Genomic DNA, 16055 nt, shown 5'->3' with positions numbered 1-16055 from the left:
CTTTTTTAAATTTATCGTTCATAACTATTACTTTTTACAAACTAATTAGAAAATATATTAAAATAAATATATTTATCTACAAAATAAAGTAGATGTTATTGATTAGCTCTATGTGAGGCTGTGTTTTAATTAGTTTTTATTATACTTAAGTTTGTTTTACTGAAAGTTATTTTGTAGTGTGTTAAAAGTTTACTATAATCATTAAATTAAATGTTTAAAGTTATTATATTGTTCTTTTATTCACCTATAAAGTAACATGGCTTATATATTTTTCATTTCGGCTTAGCTATGTATTTAACTCGGTTACTACGTTTTCTATAGGCAGTCATTAAATAAGTGGTAGATTTAATTAATCATTTTATTAATATAATATTATTAGATACAAAAAAAAATATTATGAAGTACACAATTATCTTAAACACGGTAATACAATTTTTCATATAAAAATCATAGTTGTCCAAACTGCATTCAAAATAGATTAGTGGTCTTGGTTTAATATCTCTTCTTAACATTTCAATAATTGGTCATTTTCTTCCTCATTCTTGACAACTACCACTGATGGCTGTAATACAATGATTATCTGTTAAAATTGTAAATAGGAAAATGTGGTAGGTCACTGTACTGACACAATAATATTGCATAGCAATTTAATTATTGTAAAGTTAAGGTAAATAATAAAAAAACTTGCATAAAACACACAAAAACTTATATATGGGATATCTTTGTATTTCTAAGTAAAGTATCTTAAAAACATGTTTGATAATATTATAACTAAGCCAAATATTATTAAAAGTTTTATGGTAACAAGGCTTAGTAATTTCGCACAGTATTTGATTCAGTACTATGAATAAAAAAAATCTTGAGCAAACCTATATTTAGACTCAAAAATCCAAATCCAAGTATGTACTTTAAAAACAATTATTTATTAATGAAACAAATCCAAGACCCATAAAGGGTATGTTTAGTTTTAAAGTGTAGTCAGCAGCAATAACTATCTTTTGATTGCTTCATTAAATAAGTTATGGCAATGTTGTTTCCAACATTTAAAATTAACGTTGATCACTTGAAATGGTATGAATTTGAGCAATTGAAAGCTTATATATTTGATCCAACATACCTAACATGATTATTTATACTTGTATTCTGAAATCTGAACAATTAAATTAAATTCAACTTGATCAGTTAAAATTAATACTTCTTATATTTCATGAATGGAATTTGAAGTTAGGAAACCTAAAAATATTTTTTTATTTGACATTTTTAACCAACAATTTCATTATTCTTTACAATGTCGCTTCGATTTAACCTATTACATTTGACTTCAAATTTGCCATCAAACAAACAAACTTTGTTAACTGTTTTACTAGTCACTACTTATTCCTATTTATTTACTATGATAGTTATTATATTTCTAAAATAGTTTTAATAGAATTCAGTTTTTATGAGTGTTAGTAAAAACATAGGTAATATTGTTGTTGTGAGTTTGACCTCTGAATCACTTAAAAAGGTTGCAATAGTAGTTTCATGGCATCTAAAAAGTACCAACACTTGCACTTACACAAATGAATAAATATATAAACACTAATTTTTCTTCTTTATAGATAGGTAGGTACCCTTTTATTTTATAATTACTCAACAAAATATTATATGAAAACATTGGTATTAACCTTGGTTACCTTTAGTAACATTTTGAAAATTTAAAACACCTATCCATCCTGTTTACTTTGAATCCGTAGCCCATTTGCTGAGAGAATCACTTTTAGCGTGACATCATCTTTTATCTTTTTGTTAAGATAATATTCTTAAATTTATTACAATATATCCAGATGTTAGGTATCCCTTGTTTCGTGCTGAAACATAATTAATATTTTTAAGTTTCTGTCGGTTTATCTTTTTTTTTAATATTTTTTTTAATTCAAACGTCGACCATTTTGTTTTATTAAAAATATTTTGTTTATGTACGATGAAAATTTTGACAATTAACTCTTTTTATAAAATAATAGTTATTCCGTGAGTCCACTACGCAGTAACAGCGCTCCCTTCGTCACTGACGTAATTTTTGGAATCTCATGGTATTCTGTTAATAAATTTTACATTACGTCTTGATAAGTGGAGGGAGGTAACCTAGTGAGTTGTTGTCTATTAATAACGTGACAATTGACTCATTTTATTTTATAAAAAGAGTTAATTGTCAAAATTTTCATCATACATAAACAAAATATTTTTAATAAAACAAAAAGGTCGACGTTTGAATTAAAAAAAATATTAAAAAAAAAGATAAACCGTGAAAATATCTCAAAAATGATTTATCTGATGGAAAATAATAGAATAGCGAGGAAAATTATTAAAACCCATCTGGCAATGGGGCCGCTTAAAGGTAAGTAGTGAGTTTATTTATTAGTCAATCGTAAGTTACGTATTTTGTTTATAACTTCCAATTAAGAGTTTATATTTCGTATTTACCCGACAACTGACCAGCCGTGGTGTATATGAGCGACAGAAACTTAAAAATATTAATTATGTTTCAGCACGAAACAAGGGATACCTAACATCTGGATATATTGTAAAAAATTTAAGAATATTATCTTAACAAAAAGATAAAAGATGATGTCACGCTAAAAGTGATTCTCTCAGCAAATGGGCTACGGATTCAAAGTAAACAGGATGGATAGGTGTTTTAAATTTTCAAAATGTTACTAAAGGTAACCAAGGTTAATACCAATGTTTTCATATAATATTTTGTTGAGTAATTATAAAATAAAAGGGTACCTACCTATCTATAAAGAAGAAAAATTAGTGTTTATATATTTATTCATTTGTGTAAGTGCAAGTGTTGGTACTTTTTAGATGCCATGAAACTACTATTGCAACCTTTTTAAGTGATTCAGAGGTCAAACTCACAACAACAATATTACCTATGTTTTTACTAACACTCATAAAAACTGAATTCTATTAAAACTATTTTAGAAATATAATAACTATCATAGTAAATAAATAGGAATAAGTAGTGACTAGTAAAACAAGTAAGTAGCTTTTTACTGTTTAATGTAAAAAGCTTCAAATCTGGTTATATTCATTTAACTAGTAATATTGACGTAACAACCTCTTTTTATGAATTTTTATGAAACCACTTTTTGTAAAATGAGGTTAGATAAGAAAATTAAAAAGAAAAATCAGATTTGACGTTAGTGATTATCAAAATTATTGTTGTTGTGTTTTTTCTTTTAATAAAGTTTTTGGGTTTAAAGTATAGTTTTAAACATGTTTGGTCCTTCTTGAACCGGATTAGAAAGTGTAAATAAGTGCTAAAAACAACTGTGTAAAAGGCTAAGTTCTTACTACTGCGAGTTGGTAAGATTAGACTGTAAATATTAACTTTCGACTGTAAATATTAGATTTCGTGCACCGGTGTGGTCATTAACCTTTATGAACTATTTCACAAACTTGGACATTTAAACAGTGCGTAATTGATTTGGACTAATACAATTTCGTTACGGGAACGTTTGTGATTAAAATTAAACAATGGCTCAACTATGTGAATCACAAAAAACGTTATCGGAACGTATTTTTAAATTACAAAGCAATACCAAAAAGACATCTAAATCAAGATACACACTTGGCTATATACAAACACGCATAGAAACACTAGAAAGTTATTGGTCTAAGTATCAAACACAATATGAGATGATTCAATCAACTGTTACGAAAACTGAACTAGAGCAATTACAATTCAATACCGAAAGTCTATACGAGACAACTGAAGACATATACCTAGAATTTAAGGGATTTTTAAAGGATTATTTGTTGGAATTTTCGAAAAGTCAAGGTCAATCTACGCAGAGTTTGTTAAGAACAAATGATGGCGAGACCACCCCGATTAGAGCTAAATTACCTCCTTTATCGATTCCAAAGTTCGCCGGTAATTATAACGACTGGACAAGTTTTAAAGATTTGTTTAAGGCTCTCGTACATGACAACGTGCATCTAACAACAATTGAAAAACATCATTATTTAAAAACTAGTTTATCGGGAGAGGCCGAACAACTTCTAAAACATTTTGCACTCACGGAGGCTAATTACGATAAGGCTTGGAGCACACTTGAGAGTAGATACAATAACAAACGTATGATTGTCACTACAATAATTAGCCGCCTTTTAAATCAAAAGAAGATGAACACAGAATGTTTTAAAAGCTTAAAGGAAATTTTAGATACTACGAAGGAATGTTTGAATTCTCTTGATAATCTCGGCGTGGATACCTCCACATGGGATGCAATCATCGTACATTTAGTTGTATCCAAATTGGACTTAGAAACTCACAAACAATGGGAACAGTCACTTGGATCATCTCAAGACATAACAACATTTACCACTTTATCATTATTTTTAGAAAATCGTTTTCGTTCTATGGAAATGGTAAATGTTACTCACAAAAAAGACCAACCGCAGAAAAAGGACTTAGTTAACAATTATACAACCCAAAAACCCACAAATATGAAATCATTTGTCACAGAAGTAAGCAGCGAATGCACTTATTGCTCACAAAACCATTATATTTGTTATTGTAAAGAATTCGCCGCATTAGGTGTTCCTCAACGTCACGATTTTATTAAGAAGAATGGCATTTGTTTTAATTGCCTTGTAAAGGGTCACTCCGTTAATGCGTGTAGGCAGAGCACCAATTGTAGAAAATGTAGTCGACGACATCACACTCTGCTGCACTTCACAAACCCTAACAAGACCACATCAGTGCCAGAAAGCGATGCAACATCCAGTACACCTGAAACAAGCCAAACCACATCAACCGTCACTTATAAAGCTGAGGTTGACAACGACAGTGAAGAAGTAATATTGGCAACTGCACGAATTGCAGTTAAGTCGAGGAACGGCGACACTATAGTCTTGAGAGCACTGATTGATCCGTGCTCGCAATCAAACTTTGTTACTGAAGCGGCAGCTCAACTGCTTAATCTCGAGCGCACTTCAATCAGCGGAAAAATCACTGGCATATCATCTATACCGCTGACAACCAAGTCACAAGTTACGTTGAACTTTCATGCTATTAGAAATCCATCACACATGATCACAGCTAAGGCGTACGTCCTTAGACGAATAAATTCGAGATTACCATCACAAGAGCTACCACCAGATACCTGGCCTTCTTCTGAGATTTCGGATCTTGCGGATCCACACTTTCACAAGCCAGGATCTATCGACGTGCTATTAGGTGCAGTTGTATATGCGCATATTATTCTTGACGGAATAATAAAACGCAATGAGTCTCTGGTCGCTTTGAACTCAAGATTGGGATGGCTAGTAAGCGGCGAAGTTGCGCAATCTGGCCATCAGTCACACAATGTAGTTGTTATGCACACACAATTCGAAGTTGATCAGTTGCTACGTCAGTTTTGGGAGATCAATGAATATTCACCAAACGTGAAGCATCTGTCAAAACCTGAAATGCAGTGTGAAGAGCATTTTAAGAAAACTCACACTCGAAACACTGACGGTCGATATGAGGTTAGACTACCCTTCAAGGACGAAGACGCTCCAAATTTAGGCAACTCCAGACAACTTGCTTTGAAGCGTTTACTTCAGATGGAGAATAAGTTTAAGCGAAGACCCGAGTTTCACGAAGAATACTGCAAGTTCATGAGGCAATATGAGTCACTCGGTCACATGGAGGTCGTCCCTGAAACAGAAAAGAAGAATAGAGCTTATCACCTACCACATCATGCTATTCTGCGTGCTTCGAGCCTCACTACAAAGTTGCGCGTAGTTTTTGACGGTAGCGCTAAACCTGTAGACGGAAACTCACTTAACGATGAGCTACTCATCGGCCCACCGCTGCAACAAGATATACGAGAATTAGTAACACGGTGGAGACAACATAAGTACTGCATAGTAGCTGATATACAACAAATGTACCGACAGATACTTATCTCAAAGCAAGACACTGATTACCAGAGAATCTTGTGGCGCGAGTCATCGGAAGATCCGATTAGAGAATATCGGTTACTTACCGTCACATATGGCAGTTCATGCGCTCCATATCTTGCCATAAGGACACTTCATCAACTTGCAGAAGACGAACGTGAAGAGTTTCCTGAAGCTGAGCTTCTAAAAACTGATCTCTATATGGACGATTTGATGACGGGCTCATCTACAGAAGAAGACACTCAACGGCTTCAACGTCGCTTAACTGAACTGTTTAAACGTGGCGGTTTTCTTCTACATAAGTGGTCGTCTAATAGTGAAACTGTTTTAAATGAAATTCCCGATTCGAAAAAGGCATTAAAAAGTTCAGTGAATATTAAAATGGATGATTCGGTGAAAGCTTTGGGCATAGCCTGGAAACCACAAAGTGATATATTTGAACTGGTAGTTAATTTACCTCATGACAACGATGTTGTTACAAAACGAAGTGTGCTATCTGCGATAGCAAAAACATTTGACCCTCTGGGTTGGCTAGCACCTTGCTTAGTTATGTTAAAAATGTTTATGCAGAAGTTGTGGCTAGCCGGCCTGGACTGGGACTCTGAACTTCCAGAAGACCTGAAAACTGAATGGCAGAATTACCTGACTAATTTTGAACACATGCAAGCCATTCAGCTTCCACGTTGGTTAGGGATTGCAAATAATGTAAAAATTGAATTGCACGGTTATTGTGACGCCTCTTGCGCCGCCTACGCTGCGGTTATTTACATCAGAGTCATCACGGACAATGAGATAAAAGTAAGTCTGGTCGCAGCCAAAACAAAAGTCGCTCCTGTTAAACAGATCTCATTGCCACGTCTTGAACTTTGTGGAGCAGTCCTATTGTCTAAATTGATACTGTATGTCAAATCTAGTCTAAATATTGATGATAATTGTGTATTTGCTTGGACAGATTCCACAATAGTTTTGGCTTGGTTGCGTAAAACTCCAAATACTTGGAAGCCATTCATTGGTAATCGCACTACCGAAATCTTGAATGTTACGAATAGTAGTCAATGGCATCATATTAAGTCTGCGGATAACCCCGCGGACTGCGCCTCACGCGGTATCAGTCCTGGCGAGCTGATGCAGTCACAACTATGGTGGGAAGGTCCAGCCTTTCTTCGCGAGTCTGTTGAGATTTGTTACCCTAAATTCACTATACCTACAACCACACTCGAAGCAAAACCGAGAGCAAAAGTTAGTTATTTATGCACCTCTGAACCCAATGAATGTACTATGTACCTCAATAGATACTCAAATCTACTTAGACTTATACGTGTGACAGCCTATTGCTTTCGATTTTTGCGGCTATGTAAAGATAAGGTTCTCAAAAGAAACGATAACATAAAACTGACATATCTCACTACTGATGAAATTAAAAATGCATTAAAAACTTGCATTCGAATGTCACAGTCTGTTTACTTTGAAAGTGAAATAGGATTCTTATCACAGAGCAAACCTATCCCAAAAAATAGTAAACTTTTACCTTTAAATCCGATCCTAGACAATGAGAAAATTATTAGAGTCGGTGGACGTCTTGTAAATGCTCAAATACCACCTGATATGAAGTCTCCTATAATCTTACATCACAAATGTAACTTAGCAAAGTTGATTGTAATTGATGCTCATTTGAGAACACTACATGGTAGAAATTCGCTCACATTAAATGTTGTCCATAAAAAATATTGGATTCTCCGAGCAAAAAACTTGGTAAAAAAGATTTTAAGATTATGTAAACCTTGTTTTACCCAAATTGCACGACCTATGACTCCGTTAATGGGTAATTTACCACAGTGCAGAGTCAATCCGTCACGCCCATTTTTGACCAGCGGCGTAGACTTTTGTGGTCCATTTACGCTGAAACTGTACTCTGGTAGATGCACAAAAACTTGTAAAGCTTACATAAGTGTGTTTTTGTGTATGGTTACAAAGGCTATTCACCTTGAGCTGGTTAGTTCACTATCCAGTGCTGCGTTTTTAGCAGCCTTCAAACGTTTTACTTCTCGACGTGGGCATTGTAAAGACATCTGGAGTGATTGTGGGACTAATTTCATAGGCGCGTCCAAAGAATTAGACCTCGCGTTCAAAAACAGTAAATCAACTGTCGTTGACGAAATCGCTCAACTGTTAGCTAACGACAGCACAACATGGCATTTTATCCCCCCTGGTGCCCCTCACTTTGGAGGATTGTGGGAGGCAGGAGTTAAGTCCGTAAAAGGACATCTGAAACGCGTCATAGGCGAATCCTGCTTAACATTCGAAGAGTTTTGCACTCTGATCACACAGGTAGAGGCTTGTGTCAACTCTCGGCCTCTTACGTCGATTAGTTCTGCCGATGATGAACTCCCGTTGACTCCTGGTCATTTTTTGATAGGCGATGCACCGGTTACTATCCCTGAAGAAAGTTTCGTAGATACTCGACCTGACTATTTAAACCGATGGATAAAGGTGCAACGTATGGTACAAAGTCTGTGGCGACGTTGGCAATCTGAGTATCTTACTATGTTGCAACATAGATACAAATGGTCCCAGAATCACCCCGATATAAATGTTGGTACGGTTGTTTTAGTGAAAGATGATCGTTTACCTCCAGGTAAATGGCTTTTGGGACGAATTGTAGCGAAGCATCCGGGAGCAGACGGTGTAACGCGTGTAGTCTCCTTAAAATTTAAGGATCGTGTATTTAAGAGACCAGTTACTAAACTGTGCCCTCTGCCTCTAGCTGCTTCAGAGCCTTAATTAAATTATAGTTCATAGTCTTGTTTTGTAGATTCTCACTCTATTTAAGTTAAGGTTCAGATGTTTGTATCTTCCACGGTTAAAGGACCCATATAGTCCTTGGGCCGCGGCATGTTTAATGTAAAAAGCTTCAAATCTGGTTATATTCATTTAACTAGTAATATTGACGTAACAACCTCTTTTTATGAATTTTTATGAAACCACTTTTTGTAAAATGAGGTTAGATAAGAAAATTAAAAAGAAAAATCAGATTTGACGTTAGTGATTATCAAAATTATTGTTGTTGTGTTTTTTCTTTTAATAAAGTTTTTGGGTTTAAAGTATAGTTTTAAACAGTTAACAAAGTTTGTTTGTTTGATGGCAAATTTGAAGTCAAATGTAATAGGTTAAATCGAAGCGACATTGTAAAGAATAATGAAATTGTTGGTTAAAAATGTCAAATAAAAAAATATTTTTAGGTTTCCTAACTTCAAATTCCATTCATGAAATATAAGAAGTATTAATTTTAACTGATCAAGTTGAATTTAATTTAATTGTTCAGATTTCAGAATACAAGTATAAATAATCATGTTAGGTATGTTGGATCAAATATATAAGCTTTCAATTGCTCAAATTCATACCATTTCAAGTGATCAACGTTAATTTTAAATGTTGGAAACAACATTGCCATAACTTATTTAATGAAGCAATCAAAAGATAGTTATTGCTGCTGACTACACTTTAAAACTAAACATACCCTTTATGGGTCTTGGATTTGTTTCATTAATAAATAATTGTTTTTAAAGTACATACTTGGATTTGGATTTTTGAGTCTAAATATAGGTTTGCTCAAGATTTTTTTTATTCATAGTACTGAATCAAATACTGTGCGAAATTACTAAGCCTTGTTACCATAAAACTTTTAATAATATTTGGCTTAGTTATAATATTATCAAACATGTTTTTAAGATACTTTACTTAGAAATACAAAGATATCCCATATATAAGTTTTTGTGTGTTTTATGCAAGTTTTTTTATTATTTACCTTAACTTTACAATAATTAAATTGCTATGCAATATTATTGTGTCAGTACAGTGACCTACCACATTTTCCTATTTACAATTTTAACAGATAATCATTGTATTACAGCCATCAGTGGTAGTTGTCAAGAATGAGGAAGAAAATGACCAATTATTGAAATGTTAAGAAGAGATATTAAACCGAGACCACTAATCTATTTTGAATGCAGTTTGGACAACTATGATTTTTATATGAAAAATTGTATTACCGTGTTTAAGATAATTGTGTACTTCATAATATTTTTTTTTGTATCTAATAATATTATATTAATAAAATGATTAATTAAATCTACCACTTATTTAATGACTGCCTATAGAAAACGTAGTAACCGAGTTAAATACATAGCTAAGCCGAAATGAAAAATATATAAGCCATGTTACTTTATAGGTGAATAAAAGAACAATATAATAACTTTAAACATTTAATTTAATGATTATAGTAAACTTTTAACACACTACAAAATAACTTTCAGTAAAACAAACTTAAGTATAATAAAAACTAATTAAAACACAGCCTCACATAGAGCTAATCAATAACATCTACTTTATTTTGTAGATAAATATATTTATTTTAATATATTTTCTAATTAGTTTGTAAAAAGTAATAGTTATGAACGATAAATTTAAAAAAGCTTAATAAGTACTTAAACCATCATGTATGTAATGATGGTATTTCATACTTGTGTAAAGCAGAATAATGTTTTTATCCAAAACCTTAATGTTATATCAATATATTTTATAAAAATATAGGAACCGAAATTGTACTGTGTTATCATTTATTATAAATTGAAGGATAGTCGAAATTCAATAATTTGAAAATGTCTGCACTATTGTGTCTTTTTATATCCAGGGGCCTTGTTGTATGATACACATGTAATATTCTTCTTCTTCAAAGGCAGAATGTATTTTTCTATCAGGAATTTTGAACATTTGGGGATCTCTGAAATTATTAGATTTATAATTTTAGTATAGTAGAAAAATACAAATATATTACAATATTTACCTATCTTATTTATCGTTTTTTGTTCGACTTATCTCTGCTGGAGACAAGACATGATCAAGACTGCATCGAAAAATTGGTTCTTGGATAAAAATTATATTTTTAATGCTAAAGTAATCAAAATGTTTACCTTAGATCATCTATTTAGTATTTACTAGACTCTTCGTTCATCTCAGCAGCATATGTTCTAGGTTTCGTCAATACCATATAATTTCTTGAGTATTGGAAAAAAGCGATAATAACCAACGCCGAGAAGCCAATTGGTCGTTTCGTGCCTACATTTTCTTCGCCATCTATAGATATTATATTAAGTATTTTTTAATGGATTACATCATTTATTTCTTGAAATAGAGGTTTAAACTTTAAAAGTGGAAACGGGCCTTCTGTAACAATAACAAAGTTCAATTTCACGAAGCTTAATGTTTATATATATAATTTTTTTCGTAAAATAATGCTGTATTGATAAATATTATTTTATAAACTTACCCCAAGATACATATAGATTGTCCTATGTTAGAATATTTTCACATAAAACAAGTTTTAACTTCGCTAAAAATGGCTAACTCACTGGTAAATGACGATTTCAGCGAGGGAAGAGCAACTTTTAATTTGACGTACAAAATGTACATTTAAATGAGATGAGATGTCAAATGGTATGTATCAGAATACCAAATACCAACAATTTTGGAGCGTAAGTGTAGCAGTGCCAAATTTTAGTTCCAAATGTGAACAATCTTATTTGAGCGGCGCTTTTGTCGCGGTTATTGTTTAACAGAATACCAAATTGTAACATGACACCGAAACGAACGATTTGACAGCAAAACTCAGCGCTGAGAGTGTGTGAAGCGAGTTACAGAATCGCAGGGCAGTTTATCTTTTTTTTAATATTATTAATTTTATTTCAAACGTCGACCATTTTGTTCTCTATTTTGTTTTATTAAAAATATTTTGTTTATGTATGATGAAAATTTTGACAATTTACTCTTTTTATAAAATAAAATGAGTCAATTGTCACGATATTAATAGACAACAACTTACTAGGTTACCTGCCTCCACTTATCAAGACGTAATGTAAAATTTCTTAACAGAATACCATGAGATTCCAAAAATTACGTCAGTGACGAAGGGAGCGCTGTTACTGCGTAGTGGACTCACGGATTAACAGTGAGTTACAGAATCGCAGGGCAGAACGCGCGGATAGGAGCAATTGAAAACTACGCCCGCTGTCTCGCTCGGTCCCGCCGCGCTAGGCTTCCGCCTCAGTCACTACAATGTGGACGTAAAGGCGCGTTTCATATGTTTGATACTTCGCGCCCGTCGTCGCGACCGCGCTAGACTCGCAGTGTGGACGTACACTAAAGCCGGGTCCACATTTGTAGCATGTTGACGTATCACGATCAGTCGTATCGTATCTAGTATTTGTATCATAAATATGGACGCTCATTTTGTCCACGTCGTATTTTTAAGGCGTATCTTGTAAAAAACGCGTCCATACTTATCAAATGCTGTATCATGTCAGTGTATCGGCTTTAACTTTACAAATATAGACGCTTCACTTTTCTTCCGATGTATCCTGATGCGCGTGTCTTTCAGTGCACCTTTCCCTTCTCGTACGGTTCAGTCATGTCTTCGTTCCCAAACGGTTTAGCCATGTCAGCAATTGCTCACAGTTTGGCGGTGACTAGCGCCTGTTATATTATCATTAATAGTATTTCAAAAAAAGCTAAATCCAGACGTAGACGGCGCTGGAAGTTTTTAGAAACCGAAACAAACATGGTGGAATACCATTGATGCGAGATTTAAAATTTCAGCATACCAGCGGAAAATACAAAAATTTCACTCGCATATCACCCATTGATGTTGTGTATTCCCTTTGATGATCGCGAAAAAACCGACACAGGATGGTTCGGGGTGTATCAAGTATCGTATCGCGATACAGTATCGTGATACAGTATCAAAATACGTCCATACCACCGATCATGATACGCGTATCGGATACGAGGTGTATCAAGATACGCGCTTAGTGCGGATCGGGCCGTATCCGATACGGCATGTATCATAAACGGGTATCATTTTGCGTCCAAACTAACGATCATGATACGCGCCGAAGCCACGCAACGGAGATACGATACACCGAAATGCTACAAATGTGGACCCGGCTTAAAGCCGGGTCCACATTTGTAGCATGTTGACGTATCACGATCAGTCGTATCGTATCTAGTATTTGTATCATAAATATGGACGCTCATTTTGTCCATGTCGTATTTTTAAGGCGTATCTTGTAAAAAGCGCGTCCATACTTATCAAATGCTGTATCATGACAGTGTATCGGCTTTAACTTTTCAAATATAGACGCTTCACTTTTCTTCCGATGTATCTTTTTCTGATGCGCGTGTATTTCAGTGCACCTTTCCCTTCTCGTACGGTTCAGTCATGTCTTCGTTCCCAAACGGTTTAGCCATGTCAGCAATTGCTCACAGTTTGGCGGTGACTAGCGCCTGTTATATTATCATTAATAGTATTTCAAAAAAAGTTAAATCCAGACGTAGACGGCGCTGGAAGTGTTTAGAAACCGAAACAAACATGGTGGAATACCATTGATGCGAGATTTAAAATTGCAGCATACCAGCGGAAAATACAAAAATTTCACTCGCATATCACCCATTGATGTTGTGTATTCCCTTTGATGATCGCGAAAAAACCGACACAGGATGGTTCGGGGTGTATCAAGTATCGTATCGCGATACAGTATCGTGATACAGTATCAAAATACGTCCATACCACCGATCGTGATTCGCGTATCGGATACAAGGTGTATCAAGATACGCGCTTAGTGCGGATCGGGCCGTATCCGATACGGCATGTATCATAAACGGGTATCATTTTGCGTCCAAACTAACGATCATGATACGCGCCGAAGCCACGCAACGGAGATACGATACACCGAAATGCTACAAATGTGGACCCGGCTTTAGGCGTCTACCATACATGGAAGCTTCAAATTTAGATTACAATAAATATTTATTTATTTTAAAGGGACTCCTTTTAATAATATATTTTAAGGTTAGTTATTGTTTTTATAATTAAGTGTGTTAGTAAATAACAAATTAGATGATGATAAAGTGTGTATTTAGTGATTAATATTTAGTGTATAAATCAAGGAAAAAGCTGTATTAGTAAGTCCCATTATCAGCGGGTATTAATTGTATTCTTCACCAGCTACAGTTACTATGACTAGTAACTGTAGCTGGTGAAGAATACTGTGAGCTTGTTCAGCATGATATTTTGTATCTGAATTCTAACGTCAGATGAAAAAACGGAACATTTATAACTCGGCTTCATTCATTGAGTTTCATTTCGCTAGTACGATCGAGGATCTCTCATACGCTAATAATAACTGACCTATTTTAAAATTATACGTACTTGTTTTGTGTAAATCAGTTTAACACGGATTTTGAATAAATAAATCGTTAATATTAGTGAAATAACCAATATTGACTTAAGATCATTCATCGTTGGTTTGTACAGTAATAAATCACGAGTGACGCAGACAGTCCAATAAGGCACCCTATGATGTCTCTTGGGTGTAATGAATAATAATGACGGTTCACAGGATCTGTGCGAACTCATGTTTATTCTAACGATTTTGAAAGAAATTGCTTAATATACTAGAATATACGTGTTCTTCTATATTATTTATTAATGTTTTAAATTTAACCTCAAGAAGCACTCAACGTATCTACTTAAGTCGCAAAGACTGATTGTATGATTAGTATTTAAAAAAAAAATTAACCTAGCTTATAAATACAAAAAAAAGAACAATAAAAACAATAACTAACCTTAAAATATATTATTAAAAGGAGTAAATTTAGGCAAGGTTCAGAAGATACTGGCAGCGTTCCCCCTTTGAAAAGCCAGACTAATTATTTCTCCGAGGTAGCTGCCAGCTCTTCGGTCTCCTGTGATGTCGACTAACCTTTTGGATATTTCCTTAAAAAGCCTTATAGCGCTAGGACCCCACGAACCAAGGGTCTCGAGACCGAATGGGACAAAATCATATTCGCAGCCTAGACCCCTGTATTTGCAGGCTTTAGATTTTTCAGCTGCATCACATAAATAATAGATCATCATCATCTATACAAGGACAGTTTTTGTTTCAGCGTGCATGAACATTGAACATGAACATTTCATGGCTTAGACCCAAAAAGTCAATGGCGTACGTCAGGCACTAAAGGCTGCTATTAGAAAAAACAACAACAGAAAACATACATTTTAGGCCTAGATCTAAAAAGTTGTACCGGAACTAGTAGTACGGGAGGTAGCAACGTTTTCGAGAAAGAATTTCAGGTCAGCTGATTTTGTGATATGTCTTCCTTCTTGCACTTCCGGTTAGAGTCTGGGCAATCTGGCTGGCGGTAGCGGTTGCGTTCATTAGTGCGCATCCTATCTGTCCAGGTAATAATCCTGGATTTTAAAAGCATTTTAAGAAGCGTAATTTTTAATTTTTCGTTTTTAAATACGTCTACCTGACATACTTTTTTTTTTGCCAGACATTTTTCACGTTGCTAACTATGTGCCAGACGCGATTTTAAGTTTTATTTTTATGAAAATTTCAAAGCATTTTAGAATGTCTGTAATTTTAATATTATGTTATTTAAATATAAGGAAAACTGAAAATGAATTTGCCAGACATTAATTCGGTTGTTAAGTCTTGAATTAAAATGATAAAGTTTTGCAGTATGATGAAGCATTGCATTTTAAGAAGCGTAATTTTTGATTTTTCCTTTTTAAATACGTCTACCTGACATACTTTTTTTATTGCCAGACATTTTTCACGTTGCTAACTATGTGCCAGACGCGATTTTAAGTTTTATTTTTATAAAAATTTCAAAGCATTTTAGAATGTCTGTAATTTTAATATTATGATATTTAAATATAAGGAAAACTGAAAATGAATTTGCCAGACATTAATTCGGTTGTTAAGTCTTGAATTAAAATGATAAAGTTTTGCAGTATGATGAAGCATTGCATTTTAAGAAGCGTAATTTTTGATTTTTCCTTTTTAAATACGTCTACCTGACATACTTTTTTTATTGCCAGAAATTTTTCACGTTGCTAACTATGTGCCAGACGCGATTTTAAGTTTTATTTTTATAAAAATTTCAAAGCATTTTAGAATGTCTGTAATTTTAATATTATGTTATTTAAATATAAGGAAAACTGAAAATGAATTTGCCAGACATTAATTCGGTTGTTAAGTCTTGAATTAAAATGATAA

At 33.8% G+C, this 16055-nt stretch overlaps 1 protein-coding gene and 2 long non-coding RNA genes across 5 annotated transcripts in view; 1 reads left to right on the top strand and 2 right to left on the bottom strand.

The window, feature by feature from the left end:
• The window catches only part of LOC125059681 (atrial natriuretic peptide-converting enzyme), a 105153-nt gene that overhangs the window by 69223 nt on the left and 19875 nt on the right, over positions 1–16055 (bottom strand). The window lies entirely within an intron of this gene.
• LOC125059683 lies at positions 533–1878 on the bottom strand. Of its 2 annotated transcripts, none has more exons than XR_007118710.1 (2): positions 1668–1878; positions 533–562 (listed from the first exon to the last, which is right to left on the bottom strand). It is a non-coding gene; the product is annotated as an uncharacterized LOC125059683 (long non-coding RNA). The 2 variants fall into 2 exon arrangements; XR_007118711.1 differs by having other exon boundaries at positions 1677–1878.
• On the top strand, positions 2384–9877 carry LOC125059682. 2 transcript variants are annotated; one of them, XR_007118709.1, is made up of 2 exons: positions 2384–2702; positions 9848–9877. It is a non-coding gene; the product is annotated as an uncharacterized LOC125059682 (long non-coding RNA). The 2 variants fall into 2 exon arrangements; XR_007118708.1 differs by having other exon boundaries at positions 2384–2711.

This window comes from Pieris napi, chromosome 20, assembly GCF_905475465.1.
Source record: "Pieris napi chromosome 20, ilPieNapi1.2, whole genome shotgun sequence".
Lineage (NCBI taxonomy): Eukaryota > Metazoa > Arthropoda > Insecta > Lepidoptera > Pieridae > Pieris > Pieris napi.
The sequence above is the reverse complement of the archived record's forward strand: the minus strand, read 5'-3'. Positions and strand labels throughout refer to the sequence as shown.